The sequence below is a fragment of the Aethalodelphis obliquidens genome, unplaced genomic scaffold (genome assembly GCF_003676395.1).
Source record: "Aethalodelphis obliquidens isolate GAN/ISIS:26980383/991018 unplaced genomic scaffold, ASM367639v1 scaffold9, whole genome shotgun sequence".
Taxonomy (NCBI): domain Eukaryota; kingdom Metazoa; phylum Chordata; class Mammalia; order Artiodactyla; family Delphinidae; genus Aethalodelphis; species Aethalodelphis obliquidens.
The window spans coordinates 2,197,715-2,216,482 of NW_020837953.1; the positions used below are offsets into that span (position 1 = coordinate 2,197,715).

At 42.9% G+C, this 18,768-nt stretch overlaps 1 long non-coding RNA gene across 1 annotated transcript in view; it reads right to left on the reverse strand.

The window, feature by feature from the left end:
- The window catches only part of LOC113621502 (uncharacterized), a 265,397-nt gene that overhangs the window by 234,951 nt on the left and 11,678 nt on the right, over positions 1 to 18,768 (reverse strand). Inside the window, exon 2 of the long non-coding RNA XR_003433194.1 lies at positions 5,557 to 5,697. This is a non-coding gene — a long non-coding RNA (uncharacterized LOC113621502). The remainder of the gene's footprint in view (positions 1 to 5,556; positions 5,698 to 18,768) is intronic.

The window sequence follows — 18,768 nt, forward strand, 5'->3', positions numbered from 1 at the left end:
GTTGCGGAGCACGGGCTCTAGGCATGCGGATTTCAGTAGTTGTGTCACGCGGGCTCAGTAGTTGTGGCTCACGGGCTCTAGAGTGCTGGCTCAGTAGTTGTGGTGCACAGGCTTAGTTGCTCCGCGGCATGTGGGATCTTCCCGGACCAGGGCTCAAACCCGTGTCCCCTGCATTGGCCAGCGGATTCTTAACCACTGTGCCACCAGGGAAGTCCTGCAACTGAAGCATTATAACAAATTGTTCCGATCCAGCAATTACTTTGTAACGTGACTGTTTTCAAGGTAAACTCATTTGTCTTGCTGAACAGATGGGAAAAAAAAAAATAGCTCTCTGTCTTCGCATTTCTGAGTCCCTTCAAAAGACTCTATCCCAGATTCAGAGGTGAGCAAACAGGCTTTATACACAGATGGGTCCCACAGCCTGAGTAAAGTAGGACGGGGTGTTCCGATTTCCTAGGAAGGAGGCTAGCGCTCATTGAAAACCTATCTTCGTACCAGTCTTGCGAGCTAAAATTTACCTTGCCCAGTTATAGATGCAGGAACCGAGGCTCTGAGAATTTTAGGAATGTGGGTGGAAGGCTACGTGACCGCTAAGAGCTAGAGCCAAGGATTTGAGCTTTTTCCACTATCCATGCTGTCTCCCAGAGGCTCCAAATCATTCTGGGAAAATTGGTCTGCAAGTTGGTGACACAGCACCAAAAGTAACCATGGAAGAGGAACCCTCCATGTGTGGTTTGGAGAAAGTGTTTCCCCTATTCCTCTAACAGGCCTGAGGTGGGACACCCCTTCAAACCTTCCCCAGGAAAGACCCTCAGTTATCTGGGAGCTGCCTAGAATATGAAAAACCTTCAAAACGATGGAGTCTACTGGAAAATTTGACCAAACATTTAAGGGAGAAATAATATCCACACGAACTCTCCCAGAATATGGAAGAGGAGGGAACATTATCCAATTCAGTTGGGATGCTCAGATACCAAAACCAAAGACATTACAAGCAAAGATATCAGCAGATCAATCTCCCTCTTGAGCATGGACTCAAAACTCCTTAACAAAATACTGGCCAATCAAATCCAACAATACGTGAAAAGTTAAGTACTAAGTGAGGTTTATCCTGGGAATGCAAGGTTGAACAATCAAAAACCGATCAATACAATTCACTTTATCAACAGACTAAAGAAGAAAAACCGTATGATCTCCTGAATAGACACAGAAAATGATGGAGTCCGACCCTGGTGTTTTCCAGGTGAGAAGCTTGAGGCCCAGAATGGAGAAAATACATTCTCAGTGTTACAAATTACTGACAAATCAAGATTTAGAATCCAGCTCTTCAGACCTGAAGGCTGTGTGTGGCTGTCACCCAATGCCGGGGGGCCAGAGCAGTCTATGAAGTATAGAGAGGCAATAACCCAGAGACTTCCTTCACAGCTCTCACATGGCAGCTGAAGTGAGGGAGTGGGAACAAGCTAACTCCAGCCAGAGCCATGCTAGAAAATACCTGAGCTCCAGTTCATAAGCATAGAATCAAGGGAGCACTGGGTTGGAGGGGAGGGATTATGTGTTTCCTGTAACTTTCCCAAGGAGGTGGAAATTGCAACTGTTGAAAACGTGATATAAAAAAAATCCACTTCATAATTTGAAAACTATGAGCCACAGCTATAGTTCTTTTGAAATAGAGTTTTTGAAAATCACAGAATTTTCATTAAGATGGGGAAAAATAGGCTACGAACACTTTGGTGTAACTGAAATGGCAGGGACCTCTCAATCCTACCACCCAGCTGGGGATCAGCTCAGTGACATTCACTAACATTCACTTTTGTCAACGCCCTACATCAAACCACTAGGTAAAAGATTTCTTTACTAATTTAAGGTCTTGGTCACAATCACAGAGCTGGTAGTTTCTTTACTCTTAGTTGTGATGATTGGAAAATAAAGTCAAACGAAAGTATCTCTTTCTTCTCCAGACAAATTCTCAGTGGTTCTGTCTCTGGAAAACCCTCTCTCTATCCTCCATTTCCCTCCCCCCACCCCCCCACACACACCACTCCCTTCTCTGACTCTTCCTTTACCTGGTTCAGAACTCGTGGGTGAGTTGAATACAAACCACGTGTGTCACCAAGGCAATAATTGACTATAAACCAACCCCAGCATCTTCAAAGTGAAGCAGAAGTTGGATGTGCCTTTGCTCCCTGTGTTTCCTCTCATCTGGTTCTTTTAAGTTGACCCAGGTTGTTTTTGAGCTTACAGTTTAACAGGAACTCAAATATTTATCTCTCCAGATTGTCTTGTAACCGCAATTTACAGACAAGGAAAGTGGAGCTCAGCAGGGCGGGCAAGTTTCCTCCACTCACCCAGTTGTAGGTGGCAGGTTTCATGGCACCAGACCTCAACGAGGGCACAGTCTCCTTGGGAGTGTCAGGCAAACATGTAATCAGTGACTTAATAATAGCAGCCATTTAATGAGCTCTTACTGTTTCCACGTACTGAGCTACGTATTTTCTCTTCAGTATCTCATTCGATCCACATGGCTCCCCAGTGGAGTGGGTGTGATTATACCCATTCCAATAAATGGGCAAATGCAGCTGGGAGGTCATTTAATATGTCCAAAATTATACATAACAAGTAAATGGCAGACTCAGGACATGAACTTGGGCCTGAGGCCAAAGTCTGGGCTCTCCACTGCACTTGGCTGCATCTTGGAAAGTCGAGGGTATCAAAAGAAATGCAAACAGTATGTTCTGGTGTTAAGTATGCAGTGGAAGTAGGGTGATGCGGAAGGGGTCCGTGGTTGAGAAGCAATCATATTTGCTTAGAAAAGGGGTATATCAGAGAAGATTACATGGCAGTTGAAAGCTGTCTTGATTGATGGACAGGATTTGAAAAGGTAGAGATGAATAAGGGAAACACCAGATTCCTAGATGGAGGCAATGCTGCAAACACAGGCTCAGAGGCACTTCGTATGCAGATAATAATAATCCTGTTTAGAAAGAGGACATGGGCACTTGCTGTCATGACCAGTTGTGAGGTGTTTTTGCAAGGAATGCGATACTAATGGTAAAGGATGGAAGTTTCACTTCATGTGATTTTTATATAAATTAGAGTCAAAATTATTCCTGTAAACATCATGGTACCTGCACTCAAAAACCTTGCCTTCTACTGGGAAGATAAACAATTAAACAAGCAATTACTGCCCAGCAGTAAGTTCTATGAAAGCGTAGGCACAGGGTGACCCTGCCAACTCAGCCTTCAGGAGGGCACGCTAGAGAGCCAAGCCCAGAACTGAGGGACATGTGGGCAACGTGGGATGGGATTCTGGATGGAAGCAACTGCTTGTGAGACCCAGACAGGAGACAGACCATAGCTTATTTGGGAGGCTACAGGTGTTGAGCAGGAGAGGGGTGAGCAGGTGGGAATTGGTAACACGTGAGGCCAGAGGGGTCAGCTCTTGACGAGGCCGCATGCTGTGTAAGAGAGAGGACGTGGGAAGGTGCCTGGGCCCAGCGCGGCACGGGCTGGCTTCCCATCGCAGTCAGCAAATCAATTACTCCCTCCACCGCCTTTTGCCTTGTGTATTTAGAATGCATGGAGTTAGCCTGCCAAACATCTGCTCTCGCTATTAAGCATGCCATGGTAACCATTGCACTCCCGTGCGTCAGCGCCACCAGGATTGGTAATAATCACAAGTGTCAAAAATGGGAAAGAATGGAGAAGGAAAGCTGTGCAAAACCCAGGGGCGGGATGATGGGGCCCCGCCAGCTGCACCTTCTGCTGCCCCTGTTAGAGGCAGGGGAGTTGATGCGACTCTGGCCTCCTCTTGCCCCTTCTGTGGGTCCCTCTCCCTGTATTATTCATCCGCTGCTTCAACTGACACTGGAAAAGGCGCATTGCCTTTGCCAGAACAACATATGTGCCCCTGCATCATTGTGTGTGATACATAAACCCGCCAACAGCTCCCAGACCCAGGGGCCCTCGGGGTGAAGACACCACATTGACACAGGCAGGCAGCATGGTGTCCTGGCAGGAGCACAGCTCTGCAGACAGACAGACCCGGCTTAGGATTTCAGCGTCGCAAAAGTTCACAGGCTTGAGACCTTGGGCAAATCTCTTACACCGTCCGAACCCGCCTGCCTCTTTTGTAAAATACAAGTAGGAACGTTTACCTCATAGGGTTGTTTGGGGGCTTAGAGACAATGGATGGGAGATGGCACAGCGATTTCCACAGAATAAGGAATCAAGCTTAGCTACTATGATGTTTTTAATTGAGCCCCCCCAAAAAATGCTAGGCACGATGCTGTGCACTTTATTCAAATTACTGACTCTCCACAACCAGCCTATAAAGTAGACAACATGTTCCCCATTTTACAGGTAAAAGGACTGAGGTTAAGGGAGATCAGGTGATGAGTCATAGAGCTGGTCAGGGCGGGTCAGAAGGTGAACTCTGGCTTCCTCCACAGCCCATGCCCTTCCTGCTTAAACCACACTACCTTCCACACGTTCAAAATTCTTCATATGTTGAGCTGAAATCTCTTTCTTGATAAAGATTATTCATAGGTCCCCGTTCTGCAACCAGAGCCACATAAAATAAGCCTAGTCTCTCTTCCAAACAAAAGCTTTTTAGGACTAAAAATAGAACTACCCTATGACCCAGCAATCCCACTACTGGACATATACCCTGAGAAAACCATAATTCAGAAAGAGTCATGTACCACAGTGTTCATGGCAGCTCTATTTACAAAAGCCAGGACATGGAAGCAACCTAAGTGTCCATCATCAGATGAATGGATAAAGAAGATGTGGCACATATATACAATGGAATATTACTCAGCCATAAAAAGAAATGAAATTGAGTTATTTGTAGTGAGGTGGATGGACCTAGAATCTGTCATACAGAGTGAAGTAAGTCAGAAAGAGAAAAACAAATACCATATGCTAACACATATATATGGAATCTAAAAAAAATGGGTCTGATGAACCTAGGGGCAGGACAGGAATAAAGACGCAGACGTAGAGGATGGACTTGAGGACACGGGGAGGGGGAAGGGTAAGCTGGGACGAAGTGAAAGAGTGACATGGACATATATACACTACCAAATGTAAAATAGCTAGTGGGAAGCAGCCGCACAGCACAGGGAGATCAGCTCGGTGCTTTGTGACCACCTAGAGGGGTGAGATAGGGAGGGTGGGAAGCAGACACAAGAGGGAGAAGATACAGGGATATACGTATGCATATAGCTGATTCACTTTGTTATATAGCAGAAACTAACACAACATTGTAAAGCAATTACACTCCAATAAAGATGTTTTTAAAAAAAGTTTTTTAGGACTGCAGAGGCAGTTCCCATCCCCCCGACCCCCACCCAACCATCAATCTTCTTTTCTCTGAACTAAAAGGTCCCAAGCCTGGTTCACATAGTCACTTTCTGCAGGATACCCTCCAAGCTAGGCAATGCCTCTCTCAGAGGTATGCCCAGAACCCCTTGCTCCTGGATGCCTGGGTGAGGTTTACATCCTCCCTCCCAGCGCTACGAGTCACTGCATCTCGGGGTACACACACAATACCTGAACCTCCAGCTGGCAGAGCTAGTGCCATCAACTGGAACACAGCCAGACGGCTTTTCCGCCTTTCCCTCGATCCTCTTCTCCAAGCCAAGAGTGCAGTACCTTGGGCTCCAGCGCCCTCTTGTGTAAAGGGAGAGAAATCTGCAGGAAATGGACACAGCATCAGGATGGAAGATCCACCTGAGGAGGAGAAATCTGATTGTCTCTTTTTTTAAAAAAAAAAAAAGCCCAGCCAGCCTACCCTCACAGCTGCTGTAAGTTTACGTCTCTGCCTTGAATGTCCCACCAAGTCGTTGTGAGCTGGGGGATTAGCCTGCAGTCATTAAGCCTGACTCCTCTGATGATGTCAGTCTATCAGGAAAGAGGCAGTTGTGTCCCCACGTGTCCACCTTTAGTAAAATCTCATTCAAGCCGCCACCCCCAGAGTTCTCTCAGCTTTGCTAAGGACACAAGGAGAAGGACATGTAGCCATACCTGGGCCCAAGCATCTGAAGTGGAGAGACCCTCCTACCTCTGCCCCATAGAGCCAGAGAGGTGACAGCAGTAAGGGATATGGAAACAAGAAAGGATACAACCGAGGCAGTAATTGGGGGATAATTAAGAGGAAACTGAGGTCAGATGGCTCCTTGCATTGGCTCTCAGTGTTGCTGAAATTCTCAATGCTGTTCCCACCCTCCAGCTTTGTGCAAATGTTATCTGGGAGGGTTTGCCCAGTAAAGCAAGCAACCATTCCTTTCTCTACCAAAGATTCACTGGGGGTCACTGGGCAAGTCACTTCACATCTTCTGGGCAGGGTGGTGTCAGAGGTCCCTTCCATTGTCATAATCAGTGAGCTCTAACATAGAGTCATCCCCAGGTCCATTTCAGCCATCTAGAAGACTCTAGAGGGACTGAGCCCCAGGATTACTAGGATTTTATAATGAACTAAATAATACAGAACACATTTCCATGGAACACGAACTATCATCAAATCTTTGTTGAGCATCTAAAGTACTCAACAGATACACTGTTGATGCCATGGTTTTCTTCCTTCCTGGTAACAGGTCAGTCTCCAACAAGCCGAGAATGAACAAAAACATGAAGGTTTTTTATTGCTTATGTGTAGAAATCAAACTCAGCAATTACAATTTTCTTATCCCTCACACAGAGAGTTATACAACATCAGCTTTTTCTGATTAAAACTCTGCAATGGTTTCAAAACTTTATGAACATAGCATGAGCCACCGAGTTACAACTTTGGACACAGCAGCTGGGAAAGGCACAAGTCCATCACGAAGATGGCACAGAACTGCTGTTTTAGTCGTCTGCGTGCTCTGGTCCCCCCAGTGCCCACCAACCCCACAGCTTCATCCTCTGGCTGGTGTTGTCCCCGTCCCTGGAACCACACACACTGTTCTTGGCCAAGCAGCCAGGGGCAATGAACAGAACTGGGGTGCCCCCTGGCTCTGCTGGACTGACTGTGGAGAAGACCTCTAGGGTGGCGGTCCCCAACCTTTTTGGTACCAGGGACTGGTTTCGTGGAAGACAATTTTTCCACGGATGGGGGTCATGGGGGGATGGTTCAAGCAGTAAAGCAAGTGATGGGTCAGGCAGTAATGAGAGTGTTGGGGAGCAATGGGGAGCGGCAGATGAAGTTTCACTCTCTCGCCCGCCACCCACCTCCTGCTGCGCAACCCAGGTCCTAACAGGCAGCAGACACATAGCGGTCTGCAGCCTGGGGGTTGGGGACCCCTGCTCCAGAGTGAGCGCCAGCAGCCAGCTGCCCTGTTCCAACTGTCTCTTCCCCCCACACCTCTCCTCCCTGGGACTTTGGTCTCTCCTAGAACCCCAGCAGCTAGCCTCTGCTAGGAGGGTCCAGTCACTTATTTGTGGGGGACAACTGGAGCCAAGAGGGGAAAGGAGTGAAGTGTGAGTGTCAAGACAGAAAAAAAAAAAAAAAAGACAAGAGAAGGATAAGTAACGAGGGAGAGAAGGAAGAGAATAATGAAACTGCCATAAAATAAATTCCAGATATTTTCATCTGACTCCACTCAATCCCATCTCTTGTTTGGTAACTTCGGAGATCTTTTTCAAACAAACATTTTTGGGGGGAGGGAGAGGCAGATACCACAAGGTTTTTATTGAGAGCTATAATATTGCTTTCAAATAAGCCATTTCTGATTCATCTCTGTTTCATTTAGTGTTATCATCTACAGATGGAGATCCCAGAAAGGGAAGAATTACCTGCATCGCTTTCAGGTCACATTCCACTCCTTCAGGAGAGCAGAGAAGAATTATTCTAGCAATAGAAGCTCTGTGAACTGGGGGCTTACTGAGAATGTGAGACCCACAGCCCTGACCAGGCTGGGGGACTACCCAGCAATCTGTCTTTCCACATGCGTTGAAAAGTTGTATCTTTGATCTTGATCTCAAGATGTAAATGATTCCGATTTCAGATTCATAAAAATACTAAGAAAACAGTACTATACTACCCAAAAAGGCCAATAGATCAGTCCTTAAAAATAGCACATTACAGCATAATCCTACCATGTCTGTGTCCAATGCGGTTCCATTTTTCTCACGCGATAGGAAGATGAAATGAACTTTGCCCCAAGACTTAGACACAGGAGGCAGTGGCTGTGCTGAGTGTGTTTTCCATCTCATTCAAAATTAAAGCCCAGAAAGCTGAGCCTTGCTCACAAATACACGCTCAGAGATGGCACACACAAAGGCAAGTCTAGTCTGCAGGAGGTAGATAACAAGGCAGGTACAGGCGAGCAGGGGCTGCTGCAGCCTGGAATGGAAATGCCAGCCCAGAGGACGCCTTGCTAACAGAATAACAGAATCCCCTTGCCTGCTGCTCCTGGTGGGCCATGTTAATGCAGCTTAAGGGTTATTTTCTTCTCTAAAGAATAGGTCGAGTTTTAAAACCGCATCTTCTTCCAGCCAACAGGCTCATACTTTGCCAAGCTCTGTTAAACACTGACTCATTGGAAAGGAACAGCCCTTTCTAAAGGGGAAATGGGATGTATATTTGGAGAAACCTCCTTTAAGAGGTTTGCATAAACCCCTTGTGATTACATGGCCTGGAGATTTGTTCCTGGCTTTGTGACTCCTCCAGCAAGCGCTTTCTTTCACAGTTATCTCAGCTCCTTCTTAAAATTTGTGTAAGCTTTTGTATCTGGAGTTTCCAACCTAAACCATAAAACTACATCTGTTCAAAGGCTGGCTGGTTCAGAGACAGAGGCCAAGGTCACATTTCAATGGGAGGGAAAAAAGGGGAAGCTCAGATGTACACTGTAAATGCAAACTGATTGGTTTGTGGCATAGCGTTGCCTGAAGCGCTTAGATTTCTTTGATCTTGTCCCTTTCCACCACCCTCCACCAACACTGAGACATAAATGCCATGACTTCACAATGCATAAACAACCACCCAGAAAGTAAAACATTCAATCAGAGGTGCTGGCTTTGGCGATATGGATGAAAATGTACACTGTTTACCTCTTTCCTCCAAAGTAAATTCAGCCAACCTAGTTGGCATGTGAAGACAGTCACAACGGAAGCCTTTGTCTGCTTTCATGGCCACTCACCCTTTTGCAAAGATGTTTCTATAAAGAAATCCAGCTGTTTTTGTGGGTTTTTTTATCAGCCCCACCTGCATTTTTTTCCTGGGAAAACCTGCTTAGTCCTCACCAGCAACCATGAGAAGTTCTGTTATGTGTTTATGCTTCATGCATTAGATATGTCATTAGTGTGTAAAGCAGGAAGAACATGGCCTTGGGAGTCCAGCAGGCATGTGTTTGGTTCTCGGTTTTGCCATTTACCATCTGCGTGATCTACCTGAGCCTCAGTTTTCTCATCTGTAAACTGGGAATGGTAGGAATAAAAAAAATCTACATCATAATGTTGCTGTGATGATTCAATCAAATGAAAATAAATATCTTTAAGGTATCCTGGATAAAGCAGGCCTTTCATAAATGTGTCCATGAAGGACTATAAGTAAAGACTGCCCTGAAAGTCTCTGGACGCAGGTAAAGATGATGAAGGAGAAGAGTGCTGTGGTGAAAGGTTGAGGCACTATAATAAGAAGACTGGGCTGAGCTTACGTTACTACCTGGCCAAGGGTCAGGCTTAATCAATATTACTTCTATGTGCCACAGTCTTGCTTCTGGGCCAACTAATGACAGGACAAGTAAGGATCCACAATACATGTCAGAAAGTAGCATCAGATCTTGAACACCACAACTCTTCCAAAATACCCTACCACACACCAAAGGCATGGGAGGTTACCCATGAGTTTACAACTTATCCAACCAACACAAAATCTTAATACCTTGTGATCATCAGAGTAATACTATAATATCATTCACCACAGCTCACTGTTATCATTCCACTGAGATGCTGATCCCAGTACAGCCACACAGCAGACACAGGAAAAGGGTGTGTAGGAGTCCATGCGGCCACACAGACAGAAACTGGACCACTCTGACAGTGGGTGAACACTCATAGTATCTCTTACATTCTGTCTTTTCTCAAAAACGTAATAAATTGCTTCTCGTGTTAGTGGCACAGTGTTGGACTAGCCCTAACCCTCTGGACTCTGTTCTTCTCTATCCATACACACTCTCCAGTTGATTTCATCTAATCCATGGCTTATATACCACCTACATCCAATATTTCTAATTTATATCTCCAGCCTGGCCCTCTCCTCTGAACTACAGGCATCTAACTCACTACTCATATCTTCACTTGGATATCTAAGTTATCTCAAATTTGACAGTTCCAAAAATGAACTCCTAACTCTCCACCACCATCACAACTCCAAACCTGCTCCAACCTCTTTCAGAAAATGGCAACTCAATTGATCAAACCAAAACCTTAGAATCATTCTTGACTCCTTTATTTTCCATGTACTCCATATTCATGTTATCAGCAAATCCTATAATCTCTCATCTCAAAATACATCCTCAATCTGACCTATTCTTGTGAACTTTCAAATATTATTCTGGCCAAAGCTCCCACCATCTCTCACCTAGATTGTTGCAATAGACTCTTATCAGGTCCCATATTTCAATCGTGCCCCTTCCCAATATAAATTTTTTTCACATAGCATAAACAGTTATTCTTTTAACATGTAAGCCAAATCATGTCAACATAGTTTCTGTTTGAGGTAATGAAAACTTTCGGAACAAAATGGTGGTGATGTTTGCACAACACTGTGAATGTAGTTAATGCCACTGAACTGTATACTTTAAAATAGTTAAAATGGCAAGTTTTCTGTTATATATATATTTTACCTACGACCTTAAAAATGTGTTAATGTAATAACAAAAACCATTGAATTGTATGCTTTAAATGGGGAATGTATCTGTCAATGTGAGATTACACATATATCGGTAAGTTAATTATATCTCAACAAAGCTGTTTAAAAAACAAAATGTCCTGGATAAAATAGAACAATTTTTTAAATTATCGAAACATTTTAATAAAAAGATAGTGTCTCATCACTTCTCATTCATTGGAGCCACTTTTGTGTTCATTGGGAAAAACAAAATATTCAAAAGCTGAATATTTGCAAAGAGCTGAAAAGGGCTCTTCTCAGAGATTGATGGGATAATTGGTCTGCTTAAACACCCCAGAGTGAAACCAAATTCACCTTTAAACTTGTGAAATACAGTGTCAATATGGTGTTCTGGCAGACATTGAACTCAGAGATACCCAAACTCATCCCCAATACTACCATTTTCTTGGTGGGTTGCATTGTTTATTGACAATGGGGCAACACCAATTGTATCAATATTCAATTATAACATTATGACCATTTAAGTGTTGTTCACTGCTAGCCTAGTAGTTCACTCTAATTATACTTCTTATTCAATTTTTTGTCCTTCCAGGATTAACAATTACATCTTTTTCTGTTTGTTTAGTTGTTTCTATCACCAGCTCTAATTTTTCCCTAACTCTCCAACAGTCAATTCTGAATAATATTTTTCACAAGGTCAAATCCACCACATCACCCACAAGATTTTTTTTTTTTTCCTGGGGACATCCTTATTGAAGCTCTTCTCCTCCAGCTCCTGTTAGAAGGGTTGTTCTCAGACCTGCCTCATGGCTGCCATCCTGGGATTTCCTTTGCCACTGTATTGCTATAGTCCCAGTATTATGAGATGTGTAGATGATAGGTTTTCAGCTTTCTAGGTTTATCCCATTGACTCAATGTAACATGTCCTTCAGAACTTGCCACACAGGGATTTGGGGGAGGTAAATGTTTTGAAAACATGCATTTCTAAAAAGGCTACATTTTGTCTTCACTCTTTTTGATAGAACAATGTTACTGAGATATAATTTACATGCCATAAAATTTACCCATTTAAAGTATACAATTCAATGGTTTTTAGTGTATGCACAAAGTTGTATGACCTGTGCCATAATCAATTTTTAGAACATTTCATCACTGCAGAAAGAAATCTCATGCCCATCAGCCTCACTCCCTATTCTCCACCTCACCCCACCCCAGTCTCTAAGGATTTGCATATTCGGGACATTTCATATAAAAGCAATCATACAACATGTGGTCTTTTGTCTGGCTTCCTTCAGAAAGCATAACGTTTTTGAGATTTATCCATTTTGTAGCCTGTATCAGTACTTCATTGCCACTTTTTGATTATCATGAATAAAGCCTCTATGAACATTCATGTACTAGTTTTTGTGCAGACCTGTGTTTTCATTTCTCGTGGAGATATATACATACATATATATATATATACACATACCTAGGAGAGGAACTGCTGGGTTATGTGACAACTTTATGTTTAAGATTTTTAGGAACTTCCAGACTGTTTCCCAAAATTGCTGCACCATTCTTTATTCCCACCAGCAATGTATGAGGATTTCATTTGGTCCACATCCTCAGCAATACTTCAACTGTATGTCTTTTTTATTACAACTATTCTAGTGTGTGTAAAGTAATATTTCACTGTGGTTTTGATCTATATTTCCCTAATGACTAATGATGTTGAGCATTTTTTCATGTGCTAACGGCCATTCATATATCTTCTTTGGAGAAATAATTATTTAAATCCTTTGCTCATTTTTAATTGGGTTATTTGCCTTTTTATTATTGAACTATAAGAGTTCTTTACGAACAGGAATCCCTTATCAGATATACAGATAAATATTTTCTCCTATTCTGTAGATTGTCATATCACTTTCTTGGTGTCATTTGAAACACAAAGTTTTTAATTTGGATGAGGTCCAATTACCATTACTCTATTTGATTCTCTATTACCTAATTCCCATCCTATGAAACATTTTAGGGTCATATCTTTACCTGGTGCTCTGAAATTTTAAGATAACGTACAATCATATGGGTCTTTTCCATGCATTGTGTTGAATACTGAGTAAGCCTGTTTAGTCTGGAGACTAATGTCCTATAATCTGCGAAAGTGTGTATCTGTGTGTGTGTGTGTGTGTGTGTGTGTGTGCGTGTTGTAATCCCTCTCACAATGGAATTTTCCTTATTTGTTCATCACAGTTAAGAAGGATACATGCAAAAACTGATTGTAAGATCCATGTGCAAGAGTAGAAGGGAACTCAGGATTTCTCCATAGACTTTTACTAAATCCTCCAGGTTTCAGTGTCAAGCCTCTCCTTCATGGTCTGCTATGCCTGGTGTTGCCAAGTTTAGAGCCTTTCTGGTTCAATTTCTCCACAGAGTAAACATCCTGCATCCTGCCAGGATAAAGAAGGGGTAAATGCCTGCCTGCAAAGGATAATAGAACGACTTTATTACAATATAGAAATAGAAAGAATACAATATTCTTTCTAGCCTCATGCATCACCCCCATCTTCCTGGTTCCTGGTCCTTCAGTTTCTAGAGCTTTCCAAGATCCTGCAGTGTAAGTTGAACTTGCTTTTTGCTGTCATTTCCCCGGTGTTCAACTCTCATCTTTCTGCTAATACCTCCATCTTCCTTCCCCTAGTGGATTAAAACTAGAACAATCATTTTATTTTCTCCCACCATTTCTAAGGGCCAAGAATTCTGAAAGCACCTAAGTTAGGGGCTTCTGGCTTGGGGTGACTCACGCAGTTTGAGTCAGTGTTTAAGCAGGAATGATGGGAGTCTGGAACAGCTGTGGGAAGGCCAGCTCTCTCTCCCCATGTAGTCTCAGGGCCTCTCCGTCTGGTCTCTCCACATGGGTCACTTTGGTGGCCTGAACATGACAGGACTTCTTAACCTCGTGGCTCAGGGCTAAAGACCAAATGGTGTGAGAGCAAAGCAGAAGTTGCATTGCCTCTCAGGACCTGGCTTCAGAAGTCACCAAGTGCTGCTTCAGCTTTCTCTGTGGTTCCACCAGTTACCAGACCCAAGAGGGGGGATAGAGACACTCCACCCATCAATGGAGGGAGATCAGAGAATTTGCAGTCACATTTTGAACTGCTACATTCCTTTGAAAATTATTATCTTTATTTTCTTATTTCTTTTCAAAAAGAGGAGATAAGAAACAGCTGTCATTCAGACGATGATGACAAGCTGCCAGCCTTTGAAACAGCAGGTAAAGTGAAGTTGGAATTAATTAGCATTTAGAAAACCTGTGCAGTGTGTCACGCCAATGCAGAAGGAATACATGTTGTTCCTTGCAAATTATACCACCTATTAAAATTAGTTTAAATAAAAAGACAGAAACACAGCTAAAAGTTTGAAACAAAAAATTCAAAAAACAATAGTTCCCTGCTCTTTCTTTCTCTTAATACTAAACTCATCTGTGTAAATTCAAACACAACATAGGTGAAAAACACGTCTGTGCTATTGCGTTCAGGAACACACAATAATTTCATGTGGGGTGTTCTATATAAAATTGCACATGACCATGTCCAGTGGTAACCCACACAATGGCTCTGCAGGAATTTGCGATTTTTTTCTTATTTTTTCCTTTCCTTTTTGCTTTTTATTTGGAAATAATTTCAAACCTACAGAAAAGCTGTAAGAATAAAGATAGTACATACATAGAGCGATCAGTGAAGAGATAGTTTAAGACCATGAAAATATCCTGCTCCTCATTAAAATATCCCCTTTAGCACCATGGATGATTCTTGCCTGAACCATTCTTTATTATGATGATGTTGCAAAATGATGATTTCCCACTCCCTTATATCTACCAGTTGGCACTGAACCTTCTATTGTAAGCAAGAGCCCTTCCTTCTCCCCCATCTATACATAATGAGTGCATATATACACATCTATATACACACACACTATATATATATATCCATATATGTAATGTGTACTATATATATGCCATATTATAGATGTACTATTATATATACTAGAAAGATAAAACATATATTTACACATTATGTGGATAATGTATTTATATGTATATGTATATATACATATTAGAAACCATGAGGCCAAATTGATACGTCTAATTCTAATCTATGGGATTTCACATAAGGAATACTGTGAGTGTCAATAATTCTGTTCACAAATATTCTGGCTGTCTTCCTATGGTCACATGGTAGGATTACACTTTCTAGCCCACTTTTAAGTTAGACATGACCAATAGAATGTGAGCAGAAGTGATATACGCCACTTTTGAGTAAAAGCTTTAAGAGAAGATCAGTGCCTGATCACATTATATTACTGCAGCACAACTAAGACTTTTCTGAGAAATATAATTTAATTCACGTTTCAAGATCACTTTGATTCAGTTAATATGGTGGATTAAATCTGCCTATCAATCTCTGTCCCTAAAACTCCACTAAAATATGAGAGCAAAGTAATAAAAAAAGAATATAGTTGGAAAAGGAGACAAAAGCAGACAATAGGTGACAAAACAAAAAAAGAATGAAGAGCAAACAAAGAAACCCACCTTATTTCAAATGAATAAAATATGCTGAAAGGGGGAAATAACTAAGTAATGAAAGAATGTAATATTCAACTATATAACCTCAGTCTTGGGTGAAGTGGGTAGTAGGAAAATAAAAAAAGAAATCCTAGTAGTAGTTTTATTTTTTGTAGTGATGTGGACTATTTCAATTCTCCAAACTTTTTTTTTTTTTTGGCTGTGTTGGGTCTTCGTTGCTGCACGCAGGCTTCCTCTAGTTGCAGCGAGCAGGGGCTACTCTTCATTGCGGTGCACGGGCTTCTCATTGCGATGGCTTCTCTTCTTGTGGAGTACAGGCTCTACACACACGGGCTTCAGGAATTGCAGCCATGGGCTCAGTAGTTGCGGTGCGTGGGCTCTGGGGCACACAGACTTCAGCAGTTGTGGTGCGTGGACTCAGTACTTGTGGCACACGGGCTTAGTTGCTCCACGGCATGTGAGATCTTCCTGGACCAGGGATCAAACCCATGTCCCCTGCATTGGCAGGTGGATTCTTAACCACTGTGCCACCAGGGAAGTCCCCAAACATTTTAATTGCATTATAAGATTAAGCCAATGTGTAAATATATTGATGATTTGGGGAACCAAGAGTCTCACCGTGAAAGAAGAGATGTACAAATATGAAATGGAGAGAGGACATGAAAGAATTCTGTGGAGGTGTATTAGAATTAGCATTCCTTTCCCCCTATCTTGGTATTCCTGGAAGTGTGTGTCAGGCTCCTCCATCAGCCTGAACCCTGAGTGACTATGGTAAGCCAGCTCACCACACAGTACATGTAGAGTGGATGAGAAATGAAATCTATGCAAAGGTGGAACTTTGTGAAACCTTCCAACATCTTCCTGTTACTCCTATAATAAAATCTATACCCCTTACTCTGGCCTACATATCTCTACATGATATGACCTTGACCATTCATCCAAACTCATCTCCTACTACTCTGTCCCTTGGATTGTACTCTGGCTACACTGGCCTCCTTGCTAGTTTTCAAACTTTCCAAATGTTCACCACATCAGAAACATTTTGCACCATGCTTTCCCCACCTAGAATGCTTTCCCCATGACCTTGCCATGGCCTACTGCCTCAGTCCATGTAGGTCTCCATTCAAATGCCACTTTCTCAATGAGGCCAGCCCCTCTGCACACACTGCTGTCTCTATCCACTTACTCTACTTAATTTTCTTTCATAGCAAGTATCGTTGCCAGAAATTTATACCATGTATTTGTTACTTGTTTTCCTCTAGAATGGAGGCAATCTATTCTTATTGTATCTATATAACTCATCACTGCAGCCCCAGGACCTAGAACAGTGTCTAACACAGAGATGTTCAACAAGCATTTGCTGAATGCATGACTGAATGCTTCCCACACCCATCAGTAGTCCATAAGCCCCATGAAGACAGGGCTGGGGGCTTGGTGAGCATCAGGTAGAGAAGGTGCCTGGACCCTGACACAGAGGACAGCCACCCACTGTTGTAAACAGTTTGACTTGTTCACACATGACACATCATTTGTACTCTCACATCCAGGAAGAGCAACCAGGACCGACCAGTGGAGAGCTTTTCCTGGACTACCCTAGGTTTTCTCCAATTCTATGGCCTTGCTTATTTCTCTCATTCCTCTGGCTACACAAAATTTGAGCCTCTTCCGGTTGCCGAATACCCTTTCCATGCCACTGTACTGTCTACCTGAACCTCTTCCTCTAAAGCAAAGTGAACCATTTGTTTGCTTATTGTACCACCTGAATGCACTTAATCATTTTCATGCAAATCAATGACAGATACAAGAGGGACCATATCTTGTTCACTGCTTTAACTCTAGTGCCTGGGGGCACTGGATGGGGCCCAATGCACAGTTAGGACCTCAACACACATTTGTTGGATGAATGAATATGTGAATAAATGGTGGGTCCCAGTTTACATACCCTATATATTGATTGACTGCATATCTGTATGCATAATACTTGCTGCTACATAATGAGTCCTCAGAAAAGAACTGGTCTCTCTTCCGGAGTTGCTCCTGGTTTCCACTGCCATTGTCATCTCTAGTTGTGCTTGGCTCTCTGAGCAGCAGTCTCCCCCTCCCAGGAAGAGTTCTTCCTAATACCCCTCTCATCTGTCCTCACTGCCTCCAACACCAATTAAACAACACCTGATAACTTCACCTGGCATTCTGCGTGTTAGCATCTGGATTCCCCCACCCCTAACAAGTCCCATGCCTCCTCTTGAATCTGCCATTGCTAAGCACCAGCTGATGATTGCCCAGACAGAAGCCATCTGCTAGTTATTAAGGAAAGTTAAATAAGCAAAGGAGCTCCAGGGAAGTTCAACAAAAAAAGATCAACATATGTGTAGAGAATTGGCAACGGGTTGGCTCCTGTGACACCAGGTTCGTTATGGCTATGTTAAGCATGCCTCACTCAAGATTGCTCATCTTATTGGCTCATGGGAAGCCCTCCTGATGCAGGAGGGCTTCATGCTCCTCCCTAAGGCAAAAGCAGCCCACAGCACTTCATTATAACACATCTGTCACTCATTCTGTCTGAACCACACTCTCCTTAGGGACTAGGGTGGGTCTGGTTAAGGGCACCAGTTATTTCAATCTATATAATACTTTTTAAACTTTGTATTGATGGGGTCAGTCAATGATGAGCAAAACATTGTTCCTGTTCTCAGGAAGATTATAACGGAGTAAAGACATGGTCTGGATGACAAAGATGGGAAGCAGGGTATAAGACCCCATCCGATGTTGTTCTCAGAAGTCAATAAGGGTCAAAACCAAGAATGTCAAAACCAACACTTAAAAGCTGAGCCGAAGCCATGACGCTAGGCCAAGGGCCAGAAGTTACCTGGACACAGCACGGAAAGAGCAAAGTCAGCAGAGAAGCCAGGAGGGGGTCCTAAGTGATGAGGGTAGGGCCGAGGCTCTTAGAGCTTACATTTAATGGCTATGCATTTCCTGGCATACAGGGAGGTCAGAATGGTTCTGAAGGAACGAGTGGGGCTCATTCCCGTGTTCATTTATTCGGTATTTGTTCATTAACTGCTGTGCACTAGACTTTATGCTATATGATCTCAGAGGTAAGGGAGATATATAGGACCCAAGCCTATTTACAGGATTCTAGCAGGCTTATGGGAAAGATAAAACCCTATACACGAACTGAAATATGAAGACACTATGGGAAGCTTCTGATTTAATTATCTGAAATAGAGACATTTTGGCTTTATTTTTTAACGTGAAGGACCTCAAGAAAAATGCCATAGAAGGGTAAGTTGGAGGACAGTTTATTTCAAGCTTGGAAAAATTGGAAAGGTAGAATTTTTTCTGGGCCTTGAAGCCATGTGGAAAT